This window comes from Apium graveolens, chromosome 8, assembly GCF_009905375.1.
Source record: "Apium graveolens cultivar Ventura chromosome 8, ASM990537v1, whole genome shotgun sequence".
Taxonomy (NCBI): domain Eukaryota; kingdom Viridiplantae; phylum Streptophyta; class Magnoliopsida; order Apiales; family Apiaceae; genus Apium; species Apium graveolens.
Window position 1 is genome coordinate 242,199,463 of NC_133654.1, and position 12,758 is coordinate 242,212,220.

Sequence of the window (12,758 nt, forward strand, 5' to 3'; positions counted from 1 at the left end):
ATACAGGCTAAAGCTGATATCATACTTTAAGGATGGTAAAAGCTACAAGGACTGTGAGTTGTAGTTATCTAGTCAAATTATCATATGCATTTGTACTTAATGTTTTTGACATCATTAAATATCTATTGAACTTGTATATTATGATAATTTACAAGTTGGGGGAGATTGTTAGATATATTTGTGATGTCATGTCTAACAATGATTTGTGTTTAGTTTTCAGATCTTGACTAACAGGACAAATCAGGACTTAACTGGAAATCAGTACTTATACTGAAGTAAGAACTTGAGATATCAAAACTTAAGTTATCAGAACTTAAGATATCAGAAGATAATATCATGACTTAAGAAGACTTTCAGATAAGGAAGGCGGGTGATTGAAGGGAAAGAAGATTAAGACTAAAACAAGAAGAGATATGCATGAAGAAGAATTCTATGAAGAATAGAAGACTTGGAGGAAAAGATAACTAATTGATATATTTTAGGATATAGAATTATATTCGATATCAATTAGAGATTATTTTGTAACTGTGTGGTATATAAACACATCATAGGGTTTACACTAGAAGTGTTATCATTATCGAGAATATTATTCATTGTAACCCTAGCAGCTCTCGTGATATTTGTTCATCACTGAGAGAGAACGGTTCCATTGCAATACTGTTTTATTAATAAGATTATTCTTTGTTACATACTTGTGTTCTTAATTCGAATTGATTGTATTATATACTGTATTCAACCCCCTTCTACAGTGTGTATGACGGCCTCAACCCCGGGGTCAGGAGTTGATGTCACTAAACACAATTACCAAAAATATAAACAACAGAATTATTATTAAAATATACTAACTTGACCCCGAACCAAGTTCCGATCCAGGTTCAAGTATAATTCAGGTTCTCATTATTACAAACTCTTTATTCAATATCTAACACACTAACTTTATTCAGCAACTCCTCAGACCTCATGGTCTGATACAAACTACCTCAGAGGAGCCAGGTCCAGTAGGGGCGGGAACAGGGGTCAGTCTGACTGATCTTCTAGGCATCTGTGAAATATACATAACAGTTTGCAAGGGTGAGCATAATCGCTCAGCAGTACCAAAATATGAATAACAGATTAAAACAGTAATGTAACAATAATGGGAACAGAGCTGTAATCATAATATCAACATTTCATAATGATAATCAAAGTAACTGGATATCACTAATTAGAATGCTTTGTTAAAACAACATAGTAGTGTGCTGTGTAATACCAGAGTCCAATTTTAGCACGCTAATCATTTTATAAAACCGCTGTATCAACCAATCATGCTTTTATATAATTCACAAATCTCAATCAGATACATAGCGGATATGTCAAGACAACTGATCAGGCTATCAACACCAGACGGCTCTAACTGCCATTCCATTTACCTGTTCCAGAACTCAGAGACTAGCTAGGTCTCTGACTTGCTGGACTAATCGGTTTTATAGTGCGCGCAACCGAATTAGCCTCTTACGCCACCTCAATAGGCCTACTCTGGCCTAAATGTATCCCATATCTGACCATTTTATACAGTTTTCAAAACACTTGTACCTATCTCATTTTCAAAATCATTTATTTAGCTAGCACACATATAAAATCCGTTTCGCAATTATTCCATTCGAGATAGGTACCGTTCGAAGTTACTTTTCCCCAAAACAATTTGAAAACAGTAATTTTATAGCTACAGGGGATACGTAACTTAAAACGTTTCTGTTCCATTACGAAAGTAAAACATTTAGCTATTCATATGTACTGAACCATAAAAGAATGGTCAGGGGTACTTGCCTTGCAACGCTTTACAAACCCTAAATAGCTTTCACGCTGACTTTGATCCTGGAACAACTTGACTGAGATCTACAATTACAGAATACCCTAATTAGTTATACCGACATGCTTGATATCCTCAAATCCTAATAACCCAAATCCGACAACCCGACTCGTATTATTATTATACACATAATCATGTAATCATATCTCTCGAATATAAATAGGGGTAACACGTAAAACGTAATTATATACGATTACAAATATATTTTTAGAAAATTTTGGCAGCAACTTCTTTATTTATAAGACTACCCGTCGATTATAATCGACGTCAACAATTCTCAACAATCCACAACTTTATTCCACCATTTATATAACGTACATCTCAACACCAATCAAAATTAGTTATTTAAATCCAAACATATTTTACATAATTATTTTATTTTATTTATTTATAGAATTTAGGACTCAGAACATCGTCATCACCGTCCACCGTTGACTCACCGAAGTTCATCGTCAACGGCGGCACAATTTATTGGCTCCCGATATAATACGGGTTCCCAAATAAATCATACCGATTAATATTATTTTCTTGCCATGAAATTCTTTTATTTCACAAATGATACTCATTTATTTCCCTGCAGAAAATTAAGTAAATAAATAAAAAAAAATCAATTTACAATAATCAATCTGCTGCGCGAATAGGCCCAACAAAAAGGCCCAAACAAAACAAATCCAACCACACACCACTAGCCTCACTGCTAGAGGCCCAACAACAACAGCCAGGCCCAACCGCAACAGGCCCAACTGCAACAGGTCAAGCCCAGCAAGGAGCCAGCCCACAGACACACACAACATCGCACACACGCGGCCACGCGCCGCCACAACCCACACACACAAACACTGGCACACACACACACAACACTCGATACACACACATCACAAATTACACACACATATATATGTATATACATATGCAATTACAGAAGCAACAATCAAGGAACCAGAGAACCGATCGACACCAGCCGGCCGGAAACTCACCGGAGACAACACGGCGGCGGCGGCAACAGGAACGGAGAAATAAGAGAGAGAAATAATCAGGAGAAGGAGAGAAGGGAAGAGGGAGAACGAGAGAGAGATGGAGTGCGAGAGAGACAGAGTTGAGAGAGAGCGAGAGATTGAGACCGAGAAAGAGAGAGACTGAAATGGCACAAAAAAAAAACAAATTGTAGCCAACACGTGTCCTGTGAAAATGGGATACGTGTTAACTTCTTATTATAAGTTGTTAACACGTGTCCCGAAATACCCGGGGACCCGAATTTTTATCCCGAATTTGAAATTAGCGAACCGAGGCATCCTTAAAATAATTTTGAAAAATAACGATAATGGTCTAAAAATATTTTAGATATCCTGAAGTTAATAAAAATATAAGTTTCGGATTTTTTTAAAAAACACTTTTGAGGCGCGCTTTATACACGCTTTTTAATAAATAACGAGACGACACACGGTTTAAACGATTCTCGAAAATTCCCAAAATAATTTTAAAATTCTCCGAATAATACGAACTTAATAAAATATAAATTTCATAATTTTTAAAGATTTCCATAATTAAATATGGATTTTAGCATTTAATACACTCAGGAAATCATTTAAAATGAATAATTAACGAAATATTGATTTCTCAATTTTATACAATCCTAAAATAATTATTGAAATTATAAAATTAGAAAACCAATTTTAAAGACAACCCAAATATTTATGAAATTAAAAATACAATAAAATCACTTTTACAAGCGAAATAAAATCATATAACTCACAAATAAATCACATAATTCCAATCCCACATATCATCAAATCATAAATAATTAAATAACAATCAATAACCGCTGCCAAAATCAATACACACCTTTTATTTATTTACTTAAACTTTTATTACACCTCCAAATTTTAGAAATAAAATAAAAATACACGAGTCGTTGTATCATTTCCCCCTTAAAAAGATTCTGTCCCCAGAATCTGACTCAACTAAACAAATGAGGATATTTATCAAGCATGTCTGACTCTAATTCCCAAGTAGACTCTTCTACTCGAGGATTTCTCCACAAAACTTTTACTATAGGAATTGACTTATTCCTAAGGACTCGTTCCTTACGGTCTAGGATTTGAACCGGTTGTTCTATATAGGACAAATCTGGTTGAAGCTCAATCGGTTCATATTCTATGACTTGATTCGAATTAGGAACATAGGGCTTTAACATAGACACGTGGAACACATTATGAATGTGCTGCCACTGTGGTGGTAACGCTATCTCATAAGCGACCTTTCCCACTTTCTTCAAAACCTCAAAGGGTCCTATAAATCTAGGGCTAAGTTTACCCTTCTGACCAAATCGTACTAACCCTTTCCAAGGTGATACCTTTAATAACACCAGAGCTCCTATCTCGAAGTCCATATCTTTCCTATGCAAATCTGCATATTTTCTTTGTCTATCTTGAGCTGCTTCCAACCTTTTCTGAATCAACACTATGGCATCTTTGGTCTGCTGAACCAACTCAGGGCCTAACACTTTCTTTTCTCCTACCTCATCCCAGTACAATGGTGATCTACACTTTCGTCCATACAAAGCTTCATAAGGTGGCATCCCAATACTGGCATGGTACCTGTTATTGTACGAGAACTCAATCAAAGGTAGGTGCTCATCCCAATTACCTTTAAAATCTAGAACACGGACTCTCAATATATCCTCTATGGTCTGAATCGTCCTCTCACTTTGGCCATCCGTCTGAGGATGATAAGCGGTGCTCATATTCAATTTCATTCCTAGGCACTCTTGGAATTTAGTCCAGAACCTGGAATTAAATCTCGGGTCTCGATCCGACACTATAGAAACAGGAACTCCATGTTTGGTAACTATCTCATCCAAGTATAACTTCACTAGCCTTTCCAACGAATACCTTTCATTAATCGGAAGGAAATGCGCCGACTTAGTCAATCTATCAATAATTACCCAAAATGCATCATGATTCGCTCTCGTCTTTGGTAATCCCACTACAAAATCCATAGCAACGTCTTCCCATTTCCATTGGGGAATCTCCAAAGGTTGTAACAATCCACTCGGTCGTTGATGCTCTGCTTTCACCGTCTGAAACACGTGACATTTACTTACCCAATTGGCAATATCCTTCTTCATTCCTGGCCACCAAAAATTTCTCTTCAAATCCTGGTACATCTTGGTACTACCAGGATGGATAGAAAACCTAGAGTTATGTGCTTCCTGCAATACTTCGTTCTTCAACTCTGTTACATCAGGAATCCAAACTCTGGACGAAAACCTATATAAACCTTGACTATCTGTTTGAGTACACAACTCTTTTCATGTCAAAGTATCCAACTCTTGTTCCATAACTCCTTCTTGACATCTTCTAATCTTTTCCATCAAGGCCGGCTGGAAAGTAATCTCATATAGTTGCTTTTGACTTCCGTTAGATACTCGAACTTCAATTTCCATTCTTTCTAAGTCTCGTGCCAATTCCTCCGCAATCTTAACCATATCCAGCCTTTCTTTCCTACTTAAGGCATCAGCCACTACATTGGCTTTACCTTGGTGATAATTAATCGAACAATCATAGTCCTTAATCAACTCCAACCACCTTCTCTGCCTCATGTTCAGATCTTTCTGCGTGAATATGTACTTCAGGCTCTTGTGGTCTGTATAAATGTCGCATTTCTCGCCATACAAGTAGTGATGCCATAACTTTAAGGCAAATAATATAGCCGCCAATTCAAGGTCATGAACCGGATATTTCTGCTCGTGAGGCTTTAGCTATCTGGAGGCATACGCAATCACTTTGTCATGCTGCATTAACACACATCCCAATCCTTTCGAAGAAGCATCACTATAAATTACAAAGTTTCCCGTCTCATATGGCAATGCTAACACTGGAGCCGTCACTAGTCTTCGTTTTAACTCCTGGAAACTTTCTTCACACTTTTCCGTCCAAACGAACTTCTCATTTTTCTTGGTCTACTTAGTTAATGGGGATGCAATCTTCGAGAAATCTTTCACAAACCTTCGATAATATCCTGCTAATCCAAGAAAACTCCTGATTTTTGTTGGTGTCTTCGGTTGCTCCCATTTTGATACGGCTTCAATCTTTACCGGGTCTACTTTGATACCTTCTTTACTTATTACGTGACCAAGGAACTGTACTTCCGTCAGCCAAAACTCACACTAAAAACTTAGCATACAATTGCTTTCCTCTTAACTTTTGAAGGGCAATCTGCAGATGTACTGCGTGATCTTTTGGATTCTTCGAATATATGAGAATGTCATCAATAAATACAATAACAAATTTATCCAAATACTCCTTATATACCCTATTCATCAAATCCATGAAAGCCGCTGGCGCATTCGTCAATCCAAACGACATCACTAGAAACTCATAATGGCCATACCTTGTTCGAAATGCTGTCTTGGGGATATCTTCCGGCTTTATCTTCAGTTGGTGGTAGCCAGATCTTAAGTCAATCTTTGAGAAGTAACATGCTCCCTTAAGCTGATCAAACAAATCGTCGATTCGTGGCAAGGGATACTTATTCTTTATTGTCAATTTGTTCAACTCTCTATAATAAATGCACAATCTCATGCTTCCATCCTTTTTCTTCACAAATAACACTGGAGCACCCCACGGGGAAACACTGGGTCGAATAACTCCTTTATCCAATAATTCCTGAAGTTACTTAGCCAATTCTTTCATTTCCATCGGGGCCATTCTGTATGGAGCCTTAGAAACTGGTTCAGCTCTAGGTATCAAATCAATGGAAAACTCTATCTCACGATCAGGTGGCAATCCTGGTAATTCTTCTGGAAAAAGGTCAGGGAATTCTCTTACTATAGGGATTTCATCCAAAATAGGGGTCTCTTTCTTCATATCCACTACATGAGCCAAGTACGCTTCACATCCTTGTCTCAGCAATCTTTTTGCTTGCATCACTGAGAGAAACTTCCTATCTTGCCTCTGCCCTTGGTAACTGATCCTTCTATTATGCGAGGTGTACATAACAACTCTCTTTTTCTTACAATCAATATTTGCCCTATATCGAGACAACCAATCCATACCTAAAATAACATCAAAGTCTCCCAACTCGAAGGGTATTAAGTCAACAGGGAACATATACCCCGAAATCTCTAGGAAACAACTAGGACAAAATTGTTTTACAGGTACTTTATCTTTATTAGCCACTTCTATAGTTAGAGGTTCGTCTAAGTCTTCTAGCATCAAATGCATTTTATTCACACAATTTATAGATATAAAAAATTTGGACGCTCCCGAATCAAATAAAACGTTAACAGGTACGGAATTAAGAGTAAGCGTACCTGCCACCACATCAGAATCATGAACTGGAGACTTCTGGGTCATCCTAAAAGTCCTAGCTCTCGCAGTACTGGTTGCTGGTCCTTGGGACACACTCTTTCCAACATTACCTTGAGTCACTGACTTGCAATTCCTAGCTATGTGTCCCACTTTACCGCAACTAAAACAAGTAACTCCTTGAATCTCAGACTTACACTCCGTGGAATAGTGACCTTTCTGTCCACACTTAAAACAATTAACATTCTCTCGGCACTGTCCACTGTGCTTTTTCCCACACGTCTTACAATCAACCATTGGCTTACTCATCCTTGTCGGGCAGAGTTAACTGATGTTGTACCGGGCTTAACTTGCGGAAAGTTCTGCCCTTTAAACTTTTTATTCTTATTCTTGCCAAACCAACGCTAGAACTTTCGACTTGCTATGCCTGATTCTGACTTTGCAGGTCCACTTTCAAATTTTCTCTTCTTCTTACCCTGCTCCTTTGCAGCTAACTTCTGATCACTCTCTATCACCAAGGCAGCCTGGACTACCGAAGTATAAGTCTTAAGCTGTAAGGCTACAACTCCACTCCTTATTTCTGGCTTCAACCCTTGTTGAAACCACTTTGCTCGTTGAGCTTCTGAACTCACATATTCTGGTGCTATACGGGCCAACTCCGTAAACTTCGCTTCATATTCCGTGACACTCCTATTTCCTTGTTTCAACTCCAAAAATTTCATCTCCATTTGACTTTGGAGACAGGCTGGAAAGTATTTTTCCAAAAATAATTCTGTAAATCTGGTCCAGGGAACTGGACCTTCTCCTTCTAAGGCTCGCGTAGATTCCCACCAATAACTCGAATCATTCCTCAGAAAATAACTAGCATAATCAGTTTTTAAATTCTCACTCACCTTGGTGAGCACAAACGCCTTTTCCATTTCCTTTAACCATATCCTGGCAGCGACAGGATCTACTTCTCCTTTAAACTCTGGGGGTTTCACTGCTTGAAAAGACTTAAAACTAACACCTTGATTTGCCCCTCTCATCTCATGCTGCTGTTGGATTTGTAGTTGCTGGTGTTAGATTTGCTGTTGTTGTTGTATGAGCTGCTGTTGCTGTTGTTGTTGTTGTTGCAATTGTTGCTGCTGTTGCTGGAATTGTTGTTGCTGTTGGGCCAGCTGTACAGTCTGCTGACGCAACAAGTTCATCAAATCGCTCATGGAAGGATCCCCAGCAGATCCGTTATTGGGCTGAGAATTTCTCTTTGGTGGCATCTCCTGAAACATAATAGTCATATATAAGAAAATGGATTGCTCCAGCAGTTTATATTTATGCATCAGGAGAGCGTTGCCACTAAGACAATATTCTCATCCCCCATTATAATTGGATCCGTCCTGAGTGAATGATTATAGTCTAAAAATGCCAGCAATAGAAACAACAATAATAATAACAACAATAATAGCAACGCACAATATATAAAAACTGAACAATAATAAAAAGCAACTGAACTACAGTAACGAACAGAATCCAACTAGTACAACTGAAAATCCAACTAAAAAGAACCAGCTGAATACACACCCAAAATTGGCTGTCATAACAGCCTCGTCTACTACAACCTATCACAACATAATATACATATACAAAGTAAACAACTGCAGATGTCCTGGAGGTCAACTATGAGCTCTGCATCCCTCTACTGCAGCTCTGTCTAGCCACTACCACTGCCACCAATGGAACCTAGCTCAAACACTAGCCAGTTCACTAGGTCCTGAAACTACACAGCTCTGAACTCTGAACTAATGAAACGGTCAACAGATCTAGCCCTCTCAACAGCCATCTGGGTCAATGCTCTCACACGGGCTCGTACCTCAGGGGAAGGGGCAGAAATACCCTGAAATGGTGCAATAGGTACCTGGTCCAACTGGGCAGCAAACTCTGGACTCTGATCTCTGATAAAGGAAGTATTCACCGCCCTATGAACATGATAAGGGATCGGTGAAGAAGTACCACTAGGGGCCACAGGAGGTACCGAAGGTCTCATCATGGAAGAACCGGGACCGCAGCCGGGAGGGAAATCCCTGACAGCAGACACAGACCTATGTACCCAACGGGGACGAGGACCAGATCCAGGAATGTCTCGATGCACAAAAGAAGGGACTGGTGGAGGAGGCATAGGGGTCTCCTCGGTAACAGAATCAAGGGGTCTCTCAGAATCTGAACTATCCGAATCAGAAGGATTCTCCCGAGATGGAGAGCTCGAAATCGCAATAGGCCACTGCCAACATAATAATATACAGACAAGACACAACCAGGTCAAGGAAATTCTATCAAAACATTTAATAGATGCCAGGGTAACGCCGTCGGAACCCTCGACTGACTCTAAAGGGTTGCTCCTCTATATGAGTTGCTGACTTACACTTAAAGACTCACGTTATCACCTACTCGACACAATCCCTAACCTGAATCAGGGACTTGAACCTGTAGCTCTGATACCAACTGTGACGGCCTCAACCCCGGGGTCAGGAATTGATGTCACTAAACACAATTACCAAAAATATAAACAACAGAATTATTATTAAAATATACTAACTTGACCCCGAACCAAGATCCGATCCAGGTTCAAGTATAATTCAGGTTCTCATTATTACAAACTCTTTATTCAATATCTAAGACACACTAACTTTATTCAGCAACTCCTCAGACCTCATGGTCTGATACAAACTACCTCAGAGGAGCCAGGTCCAGTAGGGGCGGGAACACGGGTCGGTCTGACTGATCTTCTAGGCATCTGCGAAATATACATAACAGTTTGCATGGGTGAGCATAATCACTCAGCAGTACCAAAATATGAATAACAGATTAAAATAGTAATGTAACAATAATGGGAACAGAGCTGTAATCATAATATCAATATTTCATAATGATAATCAAAGTAACTGGATATCACTAATTAGCATGCTTTGTTAAAACAACATAGTAGTGTGCTGTGTAATACCAGAGTCCAATTTTAGCACGCTAATCATTTTATAAAATCGTTGTATCAACCAATCATGCTTTTATATAATTCACAAATCCCAATCAGATACATAGCGGATATGTGAAGACAGCTGATCAGGCTATCAACATCAGACGGCTCTAACTGCCATCCCATTTACCTGTTCCGGAACTCAGAGACTAGCTAGGTCTCTGACCTGCTGGACTAATCGGTTTTATAATACGCGCAACCGAATTAGCCTCTTACGCCACCTCAATAGGCCTACTCTGGCCTAAATGTATCCCATATCTGGCCGTTTTATCCAGTTTTCAAAATACTTGTACCTATCTCATTTTCAAAAACATTTATTTAGCCAGCACACATATAAAATCCGTTTTGCAAATTATTCCATTCGAGATAGGTACCGTTCGAAGTTACTTTTCCCCAAAACAATTTGAAAACAGTAATTTTATAGCTACAGGGGATACGTAACTTAAAACGTTTATGTTCCATTACGAAAGTAAAACATTTAGCTATTCATATGCACTGAACCATAAAAGAATGGTCAGGGGTACTTGCCTTGCAACGCTTTACAAACCCTAAACAGCTTTCACGCTGACTTTGATCCTGGAACAACTCGACTGGGATCTACAATTACAGAATACCCTAATTAGTTATACCGACATGCTTGATATCCTCAAATCCTAATAACCCAAATCCGACAACCCGACTCGTATTATTATTATACACATAATCATGTAATCACATCTCTCGAACATAAATAGGGGTAACACGTAAAACATAATTATATACGATTACAAATATATTTTTAGAAAATTTTGGCAGCAACTTCTTTATTTATAAGACTACCCGTCGATTATAATCGACGTCAACAATTCTCAACAATCCACAACTTTATTCCACCATTTATATAACATACATCCCAACACCAATCAAAATTAGTTATTTAAATCCAAACATATTTTACATAATTATTTTATTTTATTTATTTATAGAATTTAGGACTCAGAACATCGTCATCACCGTCCACCGTTGACTCACCGAAGTTCATCGTCAACGGCGGCACAATTTATTGGCGCCCGATATAATACGGGTTCCCAAATAAATCATACCGATTAATATTATTTTCTCGCCACGAAATTCTTTTATTTTACAAATGATACTCATTTATTTTCCAGCAGAAAATTAAGTAAATAAATAAAAAAAAATCAATTTACAATAATCAATCTGTTGCGCGAACAGGCCCAACAAAAAGGCCCAAACAAAACAAATCCAACCACACACCACTAGCCTCACTGCTAGAGGCCCAACTGCAACAGCCAGGCCCAACTGCAACAGATCAAGCCCAGCAAGGAGCCAGCCCACAGACACACACAGCATCGCACACACGCGGCCACGCGCCGCCACAACCCACACACACAAACACTGGCACACACACACACAACACTCGATACACACACATCACAAATTACACACACATATATATGTATATACATATGCAATTACAGAAGCAACAATCAAGGAACCAGAGAACCGATCGACACCAGCCGGCCGGAAACTCACCGGAGACAACACGGCGGCGGCGGCAACAGGAACGGAGAAATAAGAGAGAGAAATAATCAGGAGAAGGAGAGAAGGGAAGAGGGAGAACGAGAGAGAGATGGAGTGCGAGAGAGACATAGTTGAGAGAGAGCGAGAGATTGAGACCGAGAAAGAGAGAGACTGAAATGGCATAAAAAAATAAATTGTAGCCAACACGTGTCATGTGAAAATGGGATACGTGTTAACTTCTTATTATAAGTTGTTAACACGTGTCCCGAAATACCCGGGGACCCGAATTTTTATCCCGAATTTGAAATTAGCGAACCGAGGCATCCTTAAAATAATTTTGAAAAATAACGATAATGGTCTAAAAATATTTTAGATATCCTGAAGTTAATAAAAATATAAGTTTCGGATTTTTTTAAAAAACACTTTTGAGGCGCGCTTTATACACGCTTTTTAATAAATAACGAGACGACACACGGTTTAAACGATTCTCGAAAATTCCCAAAATAATTTTAAAATTCTCCGAATAATACGAACTTAATAAAATATAAATTTCATAATTTTTAAAGATTCCCATAATTAAATATGGATTTTAGCATTTAACACACTCAGGAAATCATTTAAAAATTAATAATTAACGAAATATTGATTTCTCAATTTTATACAATCCTAAAAATAATTATTGAAATTATAAAATTAGAAAACCAATTTTAAAGACAACCCAAATATTTATGGAATTAAAATTACAATAAAATCACTTTTACAAGCGAAATAAAATCATATAACTCACCAATAAATCACATAATTCCAATCCCACATATCATCAAATCATAAATAATTAAATAACAATCAATAACCTCTGCCAAAATCAATACACACCTTTTATTTCATTTACTTAAACTTTTATTACACCTCCAAATATTAGAAATAAAATAAAAATACACGAGTCGTTATAGTGTGTGTGATCTAACATGAACCTCTCCCGACCCTTCAATAAACCCCTCACAACCCAACCATCCTAAAAAATAAAATTCCCAAACGTGATTTTTTAGAACCCACCCCAACCCAGCCCAGC